The sequence below is a fragment of the Aquarana catesbeiana genome, linkage group LG01 (assembly GCF_042186555.1).
Source record: "Aquarana catesbeiana isolate 2022-GZ linkage group LG01, ASM4218655v1, whole genome shotgun sequence".
Taxonomy (NCBI): domain Eukaryota; kingdom Metazoa; phylum Chordata; class Amphibia; order Anura; family Ranidae; genus Aquarana; species Aquarana catesbeiana.
The window spans coordinates 1212168-1223119 of record NC_133324.1 but is presented as its reverse complement, the minus strand read 5'-3'; positions in this window follow the sequence as shown (position 1 = coordinate 1223119).

The following is a 10952-nucleotide window of genomic DNA, read 5'->3' as shown; positions in this document are numbered from 1 at the left end:
GTCACCAATTGGAGACCTGCATTTTTGTGCATGCACTTCACAGTGTAATCAGTATTAGTACCAGATGGCCATATTTAAATGACCCTCTAACTCAGTGCCGACTGATCTTCAGCTTGTTTTTTTGTGTTCTGACCTGTGGTCCTTCAAATGTTTCCTATCACTGACCCGGCTTTCTCATATCATCTATGACCTTGATTCGGTACTGCGCTGTCTGCTCATTGCTGACCTCAATTTGCTCTGTGACTCAGCTATCGCCTCTGATTCTGTTTCACGCCATCCTCTAGTGCCTGCTCTGGATTACTCTGAGAATCAACTGCAGTTGTCTGTGTATTCCTGCTGCCTGCTGGGATTACTGGTGGACACCACCATCTTGAATCTATGGCCTAACCTCTGGCAGCCTTTAACTTATGGTGGTTTTTTCTTGCGAATCAGCTGATCATTCGGCTGACACAACTGGCCACATGCTCTGCAGGATCTTCCTGGTTGGCATGATGCTGGAGATCCCATACTGGCACCTGTGAAGGCCCCATGGCACAAACTCTGGAAAACTTGTGCTGGCACCTTTGGAGACACTATGCTGGCACTGGTATTATGTTTCTAGGCCCTATTCTGCCAACAGTGAAGACCCCTATATTGGCACCCTTGTTGACCTCATTCTAGCACTTCAGATACACTATAATGGCTCCTCTGGAGGCCTCATTCTAGCACTTCAGGAGACCCCATTCTTGTTCCTCTGAAGACTTTAGGCTCAGACCTCTGAAGACACCATACTGACACCTATGGTGAACCTACAGCCCCCAGATCAGCAAAATCCCAACTCCATCCAAAACCTTTGTATGTGGTTGGTGTGTGTTGGATTCTGGGTGAGGACCTCAGTGTCCCCGCTATGGAGATGTCTGTCTGCATTCTGTGTGGTAACCAGAATGAGAAGTGAGGAGAAATCTTCAGAGACCAGAGACAGAGTAAGCCAGAATGGGGTCCTAGGCAAGGTGGAAGCTATTGCCCCCCCATGCCTTCAATTGACATTGCTAGAATTTCAGTAGGCACAAAGCTACCCCATAGTGGCATGGTCCCCTTATCATCAGACATGATCTGCCTACAAGTGACAGACCAGGTTACACCCTTAACCAATTGTGCTATCCCCTGGTTTATTTATTGTAGGAGCATGAAATATGTAGCTGGGCCCTCATAATATCCAGCAAACCCTGGGCTCCCCCTTAGGTTTACATATTGACGATCTGGCTCTAGTAGAGGCAGGATAGAAAACTGACAGAGGCTCCAACTCCTTCCTGCTGTTGTCTGCTTTAATGTATAAAATCCTACCAACCTGCCATAGTGTATGTGGCTCATCTTTACAGGACTCTACAGTGATTGGCCTTTCCTGCTACTCCCTCCTCAGCAGACAGATGCAGCCAATAGAAAATCACACACAGGCAGACACCAGATAGAGAATGAACCAAGCAGTTAACAACGTATGTCATGCAGTGATGGAAATATAATACAGCAAGGAGATAATGTGATCACATAACAATGTACTTTCAGATAACATCTCCATTGTTGGCAGTGGATGCAGAGAACAGGGATGGTGGAAATCCTCCCACATGGGATGGGTGCACATGAACTGCTCCAAGCTGATAACTCTGATGGTCTCCTTCAGGCTGATAACTCTGATGGTCTCCTGCTGGGACTGGTGCTGCACTTGGTGGTGGTGTCATGGCTTTCAGCCATATTGTGCAAAACTAGAAATACAAACTGCAATGCGTTACATGGGAAGACGAAGGCTCAAGAGAAGGGAGACTCAATTTATACAGCACTTACCAAAAAGACATCCAACGGTTCCTTCATTTGTTGTGCATATTGCAGATGAGCTGGACGGTCACTCTGCAGCTGAGGGAAGGAGGCTCTGAAGGAAGTCAGATGCAGCTATAGTATTCCCACTGTATATGGGAGTGCTCTGAGCTTGTAATGTCGCATGTTTCAGGCATTGTGTTTGTTGGTGCTCAGAAATGGTTGCAAGCTGGTAGGAACCTATGCATGGACTTTGACCATGGCTGACCCTCCAGGTTCAGGCACGGCAAGGTGAGGGCTTAACATTTAGATGGGGGTTTGCAACCCCATCATTTATTACCTTGACGTCTTGGCCAACAGCTTCTGCTGGTGCCTCATAGACATCAGAATGTCATCCAAACCGGCCAACTGGGAGGTGCCAATCTAACCAAACTATTGCCAGCATCCTTCCCCATTGTGCCAATATTCTCAATCATTTCAATAATATGTCAGTTATCACAGACTAGATCTACTCAAAGCACAATGATAACCGGAGTGCAAATTCCTCTAATTGTAGCGGGCAGGGCCTTTAGACGGGTCCTCTTTTTAGAATTATAAAAGCAAAGCATAAAAGCTTACCTTCACCCCACAGCAACTCCATCCCCATCTTTGGCCTCCACCAGAGACCGGCATCGTTCTGGTCTTGGTGAAAAATGCCCTTCAGGATTGTAGCAGTGATGCCACATAGGAATTAAGAGTCATGCCATGGTGCAGGTCATGTGATCATTGCAGGAGTCCCCCCTTTATTAACGTATCCACCCAGGTTTTATCACTTGTTTTTATTCTGTATATCGAGAGACATCAATTTAGCTTCTTGTTTGGATGACTGGTCCACTTTTATGTATTATCTCAAACCCCTGGGGCACTTATTCGGCATTAGTGAACTGAACCATGTTGGCGCCTAAAAATGTAAATGTAAAAGTATTTTAATGTTAATTTTTCTGTTTTATAGTCTTGGATCAATAGCTGCGCATAGCTGAAGCAGCTCCATGCAGACAAGGAAAGAGGAGGACAGGACTGAGGTCAGGACTGCAGACAGGAGAATGATAGCAGACACATCATACAAACTCTTGGTGTCCCACCTTATAATGTCCCATGTCCCATATAAAACACCAGCCAAAGAATAGTACCTGTCTATTGTATCTCAAGCATTACATGCAGACAAGGACAGTACTGAGGTCAGGAGGGCAAACAAGAAAACAATATGACCCATTGCACAAACACAACATGGGCTGCTTTGGGTGACCCGACATATAATGTGCCATAACACAACAATAGCTGCTTTGGATGACCTGCCATATAATGTGCCATAACCCAACAATGGCTGTTCTGGGTGACTCGCCATATTATGTTCCATAACCCAACAATGTCTGTTCTGAGTGACCCGCCATATGATGTGCCATAACCCAACAATGTCTGTTCTGAGTGACCCACCATATGATGTGCCATAACCCAACAATGGCTGCTCTGGGTGACCCACCATATAATGTGCCATAACCTAACAATGGCAGCTCTGAGTGTTCTACCATATAATGTGCCATAACACAACAATGGCTGCTCTGGATGGCCCACCATATAATGTGCCATAACCCAACAATGTCTATTCTGAGTGACCCACCATATGATGTGCCATAACCCAACAATGTCTGTTCTGAGTGACCCACCATATGATGTGCCATAACCCAACAATGGCTGCTCTGGGTGACCCACCATATAATGTGCCATAACCTAACAATGGCAGCTCTGAGTGTTCTACCATATAATGTGCCATAACACAACAATGGCTGCTCTGGATGGCCCACCATATAATGTGCCATAACCCAACAATGGCTACTCTGGGTGACCCACCATATAATGTGCCATAACCCAACAATGTCTATTCTGAGTGACCCGCCATATAATGTGCCATAACCCAACAATGGCTGTTCTAGGTGACCACCCCATACAATGTGCCATAACCCAACAATAGCTGTTCTAGGTGACCACCCCATATAATGTGCCATAACCCAACAATAGCTGTTCTAGGTGACCACCCCATACAATGTGCCATAACCCAACAATAGCTGTTCTAGGTGACCTACCATATAATGTGCCATAACCCAACAATGTCTATTCTGAGTGACCCGCCATATAATGTGCCATAACCCAACAATAGCTGTTCTAGATGACCACCCCATACAATGTACCATAACCCAACAATAGCTGCTCTGGGTGACCTATCATATAATGTGCCATAACCCAACAATAGCTGCTCTGGGTGACCTATCATATAATGTGCCATAACTCAATAATGGCTGCTCTGGGTGACCCGCCATATAATGTGCCATAACTCAATAATGGCTGCTCTGGGTGACCTATCATATAATGTGCCATAACTCAATAATGGCTGCTCTGGGTGACCCGCCATATAATGTGCCATAACTCAATAATGGCTGCTCTGGGTGACCCACCATATAATGTACTATAATAGCCCATATAAAACACCAGTCAATGAAGAGTAAGAACTACAACCTTTCATAAAACCTCCTCAGGTGAGTTTTCAACCCACTGAGCTCCAAGTCTCTCTCACTAGACTTGCTGATTTACTGCCCCCGAATCTCTTGAGCTCTTCCAATTTTCACTTAAGTATCTTCCTCAAACGTCACCCCCGCTTCTCTGCTGGGTATAGACAAAGGGGAAAGGAGAGGCTATATTTGGACTATGATGGTACCGTATAGTTAACTGGTACTAAATAGTCAAGAATAAAATTATTTAGAGAGTTTTATTACAAAAAGAGATAAAAACAGATCATGACAATCAAGGAAAATTGCACCCTATCTTTAGCAGCTAGAATATCAAAACCATCTAGATACTCATTACTCTACACGTTTCACAGAGTTAGCCGCTTCTTCAGGAGATTTCTATAGTTAGATAGTATAGAGAAATGATTGTCATATAACCAGAGAAATAAAGAAAATATACCTATTATTTACAGAATACTTTGTATGAATACAACAAATAACATTTCATGTGTATACAAGACATCTGTTGAAAAAACACCCACCATCCATATGTCTTACCGGAGGGTGTCAAAAAGACCAGGGACCCGGCAAAGAGGTGACTCTGCTGGGTCCCTAGCTTGACACTCCATATAATTCTCAAGCTTCACCCCACTGGCCGGCTCGGTCCCTGGCTTGACACACAAGGTTGCTCTGCAAGCATCACCTCCGCTGGTTGGGTCCCTGACTTGACAACTACCAAAGTTTCCCAATTCTTCACCGCCCCCCGTTTGGTGAGAATACTTTTCCAGTACTAGCTTTAGCTACTCAATGTGGTCCCTGGTAATAAAGTGGTTGGTCCCTTAGTGGCGACAGCTTCCCCTCTACCTCCGACCACGACAGGTTCTCCGTCTTGCAGTACCTTCACTTCTGGTTGGACTGCAAGCCGCAATCCCAACCCTGCGCTGCTCTCTTGCTTCTGGATAGGCCCTCAGACAGCCTAGCAGCCAGATGTGCCCGGGATAGGCCCAAACCTCGAGCCTAGCAGCCCGGGCAATACAACACATGTCCATCGGGGCAGCCGTCCAGGTGGCACAGAACAACGATCACCTGACTCCATTGGCTGAGATACCCCATATACTCCTAATCTGTCCTTGCTTTGCCCTTGTCTTATCTAATGTCACCAAGTACCCGGCCACCTAGTGGCAGAAGAGAGAAGTGCAGCAATTCCAGACTTAGGGTGAATTAAATTGATCCCTAACAATTGGCCAAAGCGAATACACCTTGCAGGTACATTTAGGAGCAACCCTGCCTAAACACCAGGGTGCTACATACCCTATACCCACGGGGGCCCTGAACTTCTCTTCCAACCCTGTGAGCAAATCCAGTTGGTGTGATTTGCTATCGTCGGCGGGACCGGGACACCTATGTAGATTATTCTGCATTTGACCAAATATGTACTGTGAGTTCCAACATTTTTAATAAACTGCCCACTAGATGGCGCTTTTCCCTTTCTAGACACACACACAGCAATGGGGGAAATCGCATGCAATTTTTGTATTGACTCAAATCAAACCACAAAGTAGTCAGATTCGGGGAGTATTTGACCAAAAGTACCGGTACTCGTACTCGCTGATAAAAGAACGACATTGGTACAGCCCTAAACCTATAAAAATTTATGAGCTGCATGCAGCTGTCTATTTTAGCTGCAGCCTGCAGTCTTTCACCTTTCATGCATACATTAGATCTTATTTTTGTTATACCATCATAGAGACAATTCATTTGTGACATGGAGCAGAGGAATTCATTGGTCTATGTGTAGATGTAGTGATTCATATTTTCTATATAAATTGAAGAGCTGCATGCAGTTCCCTCAGTAGCTCTAGGTGAAACCATTATGGCACCTCTGGAGAACCTATACCAACACCTCTATGACTCCATTATGGCACCTCTGGATACCCTATATAAGGACTTCTAGAGACCCAATTATGGCACCTCTGGAGACCCCATTAGATCACTTTTGGAGACCCTATATCAGCACCTCTGGAGACTTCATTATGGCACCTTTGGAGATCCTATGTGACCACATCTGGAGACCCCATTACAGCACCTATGGAGATCATATATCAAGACTTCTGGTGACCTCATTATGGCACCTATAAAGACCCTATATTAGCATATCTAGTGACCCCATTATGGCACCTCTGGGGACCCAATTACAGCACCTCTGGAGAACCTATATAGGGACTTCTGAGGAAACCATTATGGCACCTCTGGAGAACTTATACCAGCACATCTATGACTCCAATATGGCACAACTGGATACCCTATATAAGGACTTCTGGAGACCCCATTATGGCATCTTTTGAGATTGTAAGCTCTAAGGAGCAGGGCCCTCTGATTCCTACTGTATTAAAGTGTATTGTATTTGTACTGTCTACCCTCAAGTTGTAAAGCGCTCCGTAAACTGTTGGTGCTATATAAATCCTGTATAATTATAATAATAATAGATCCTATATAAGCACCTCTGGAGATCCCATTACAGCACCTCTGGAGACCCTATACCATCACCTCTGGAGACCTCAATTATTGCACCTCTGGAGACCTTATATGAGGATTTTTGGTGACCTCGTATGGTACCTCTGGAGAACCTATATCAGCACCTCTGGAGACCCCATTATGGCACCTCTGAGGATGGTATACCAGCACCTCTAGAGACCCAATTACAGCACCTTTGGAGACCCTAATCAGGACTTCTGGTGACCCATTATACAGCTCTGGAGACCCTATATCAGCATCTCTGAAACCCCATTACAGCACCTCTACAGAGCCTATATCAGCATCTCTGGTGACTCTATCTCAGGACTTCTGGTGACCCCATCATGGCACTACTGGTGACTCTATAGCAGCACTTTTCATGATCCCATTTTGGCACCTCTGGACAACCTATATCAGTGTCTCTTTGCCCCATTATGACATCCCTGAAGACCCTTTATCAGGACTTCTGGTGACCCTATTACAGCACCTCTGGAGACTTTATATCAGAACTTCCGGTGACCCCATTATGGCACCTATGGAGAACCTAGATCAACACATCTGGAGAACCATTAACAGCAACTCTGGAGACCCCATATCAGTACCTCTGGAGACCCCATTATGTTAACTCTGGAGATGCTATATCAGCACCTCTGGAGACCCCATTACAACATTTCAGGAGACCCTATATCAGGACTTCTGGTGAAACCACTATAGCACCTCTGGAGAGCCGATATTAGTACCTATTGCAGTTCTCTATCCAAGCTTTAGCCTCCAGTCTGTCACTTTGCACACATACCTTAGTCCTTGCAGTTGGCTTTAACTACCCTTTGAAGGCACAAGTTTCAGTTTCAGGAGTTGAGAGTGAAGGGGTTCATTGATTTATTAAGTGATTCTCCTCTATAAATTCATGAGCTGCATGTAGTTCTCTGTCATACCTGTAGCCTACACCCTATCCCCTTCCAGACATACATTAGCTGTAGTTGACTTTTATTACCATGAGAAAAAACAGGTCTCAATTTTGGTGTTAGAGCTGACGGATTTATTGGTTTATATGTGCATGTAGTGAACCATCTCTTCCATATAAGTGAATGAGCTGCATGCAGTTTTCTGTGCTAGCCGTGGCCTGAGGTCTGTCACCTTCCACACATACATTAGCCCTTGTAGTTGACTTTTATTACCATCACAAATAAAGGTGGGCTGAAGGATTCATTCATTTATCTGTACTGTGGTGTGAATGGTTTCTTCTATATAAATTAATGAGCTGCATTCAGTTTTCTGTAGTAGCTATAACCTTCCACGCATACGTTAGCCCTTGAATTTTTATTTTTTATTTTACTTTTCTAGAAACAAGTTTAAATTTGGGGCTAAGTATTGATGGATGCGTTGATTTATTTGTACGTGTAATGAATGGCTGATCCTGTATAGCTGTAGCCTCTCACCTTCCACACATACCTTAGTCCCTGTAGTTGGATTTTCTTACCATTGTAACAAACAGTTTTCAATTCAGAGGGATCCATTGGTTTGAACATGTAGTGCAGCCATTCTCAACCAGGGTTCAGTGGGTTCCTCCAGAGGTTGCTAGGGGGTTCCTTGAGCTGTGGCTGATGGTGCCTACAGAGTTCGAGGTTCACCATCACTTAGCAAAGCCAGCAGCATGACACCAAATATGTTTTTAGCTGTCTTTAAGGGGGACATTCTTCCTATTGACCCCTGATAAATTGGTTTTAGTAAGGGTTCCTCGAGACCTGAGACCAGATTATTTTTGGGGTTTCTCCAGGGTTAAAGGTTTGAGAAAGGCTGATGTAGTGAGTCGTCTCTCCTTTATAAATAGACGAGCTGCATGTAGATTTTTATGCTTACTATAGTCTGTCACCTTCCACACATATACTAACCCTTGTATTTCAGTTGGGGGTAGAGGCAGGCATTCATTGGTATATGTGTGTAATGATTGGTCTCTTCCATATAAATCGATGAGCCTCCTAGATAAATTGATAAGCTGCATGTTCTCTGTGCTAGCTGTAGACAGCCAGGGCTGGCCCAAGACATTGTGCTGCCCGGGTCCAAGAATTAAATGCTGCCCCCCCCTCATTATTTTGATAATTAAAACAAAATTCATCAGGAAATCAGACTTAAATGCAACAGCACCTTGTTTATATGCAAAATTATATGACATACCACCATGTTACCGCTCCCCCATCATGGTGCTCTAGGGCATCCATGGGTGCAGTGTGTGTCAGCACAGTGGGCCCCCCAACCCTCAGGGGCCATATGCAGTGAACATGTTGCACCCGTGGATTATATGCTACTGGGAAAGGGCTGTATAGGGGTGGGCTAGGGCAGTATAGGAACAGGCTAGTGTTGTACATGGACAGGGTAGAGTAGTATATGGACAGGCTAGTGTCCATCAGTGCCACCTCATCAGTGCCCATCGGTGCAGCCTATCAATGCCACCTTATTGGTGCCTATCAGTGCAGCCTTTCAGTGTCCATCAGTGTCACCTCATCAGTGCCCATCAGTGCAGCCTATCCGTGCCCATCAGTGCAGCTTTATCAGTGCCCATCAATACCACCTCATCAGTGCCCACCAGTGCAGCCTATTAATGCCCATCAGTGCCACCTCATCAGTGCCCATCAGTTCAGCCTATCAGTGCCCATCAGTGCAGCCTCATCAGTGCCCATCAGTACCACCTCATCAGTGCCTACCAGTGCAGCCTATCAGTGCCCATCAATGCCCATTAGTGCCACCTCATTAGTGCCCATAAGTGCAGGCTATCTGTGTCCATCAGTGCCCATCAGTGCAGCCTATCAGTGCCCATCAGTACCACCTCATCAGTGCCCACGAGTGCAGCCTATCAGTGCCACTTCATCAGTGCCCACCAGTGCAGGCTATCAGTGCCACATCATCAGTGCCCATCAGTGCAGCTTATCAATGCCCATCAGTGCCACCTCATAAGTGCCCACCAGTTCAGCCTATCAGTGCTCATTAGTAACACATCATCAGTGCCCACCAGTTCTGCCTATCAGTGCCCATCAGAGTCCATCAGTGCCACCTCATCAATGCCCACCAGTTCAGCCTATCAGTGCCCATCAGTGTCCATCAGTGCCACCTCATCAGTGCCCATAAGTGCAGCCTATCAGTGCCACCTCATTAGTGCCCACCAGTGCAGCCTGTGTCCATCAATGCCACCTTATCAGTGCCCATAAGTGTAGCCTATCAGTGCCCATAAGTGCAGCCTATCAGTTTCCATCAGTGCCACCTCATTAGTGCCCATAAGTACAGCCTATCAGTGTCCATCAGAGCCATCTCATCAGTGCCCATCAGTGCAGCCTATCAGTGCCCATCAATGCAGCCTCATCAGACAATCCACACAGGCAGCCAGTCTAATTGCACATTGTGTTGGGGAGAAGTCGAAGGAGTTACCTGCCAGCCAGCTCGCTTCACATCTGATCTGCGCTCCGGGGATCTCAGCGCTGCTGCTCCCACTCTGAACCCCCTTATTTAGCTGCACCTGCAGCCTCGACCTTCTCCCGACCATATATCGGGGGGCCTGAGAGTCAGAAGTGCTCCCGGCCCCGCCGCCTCCCCTGCACTCTGTGGACTACAGCTGCCTCAATGTTAGTGGCATCATGGGGGGCGGGGTGGCCCCCAATGTGCAGGCAGGGTGGGCTCCAGGGGCAGCTGTTTTGCACCCCAAAACAGTGACCGGGCCTGGGGATTTGCCCCTCATTAAAAATGGCTCTGGTGCCGCCCTCTTAAAGTGCCGCCTGGGTCCCATGGACCCAGCGGGACCCAAGGTAGGGGCAGCCCTGTAGACAGCAGTCCGTTCCCTTGATGAGGATATCTCTAGGAAATGCCTAATAAGGAGTGAGAGACAAACAAATGGGGTCTGGAATGAGGGGTCTGACTGAGCACCCACTAAGTATAACAGCGAGGGGTTGGGGTCTTTCCTGCACTCTGATTGTCCAATGTCTTCACTCCTTGAAGACACATTGTAACAAGTTACACCAAGGAGAGATGAAAATATTTTATGTGTCTTTTACTTGTTGGACATAACCCCGTCCACAATGGGACAAGCCATGAAAACAGGGACCACCGGGTGGCAGAGATATT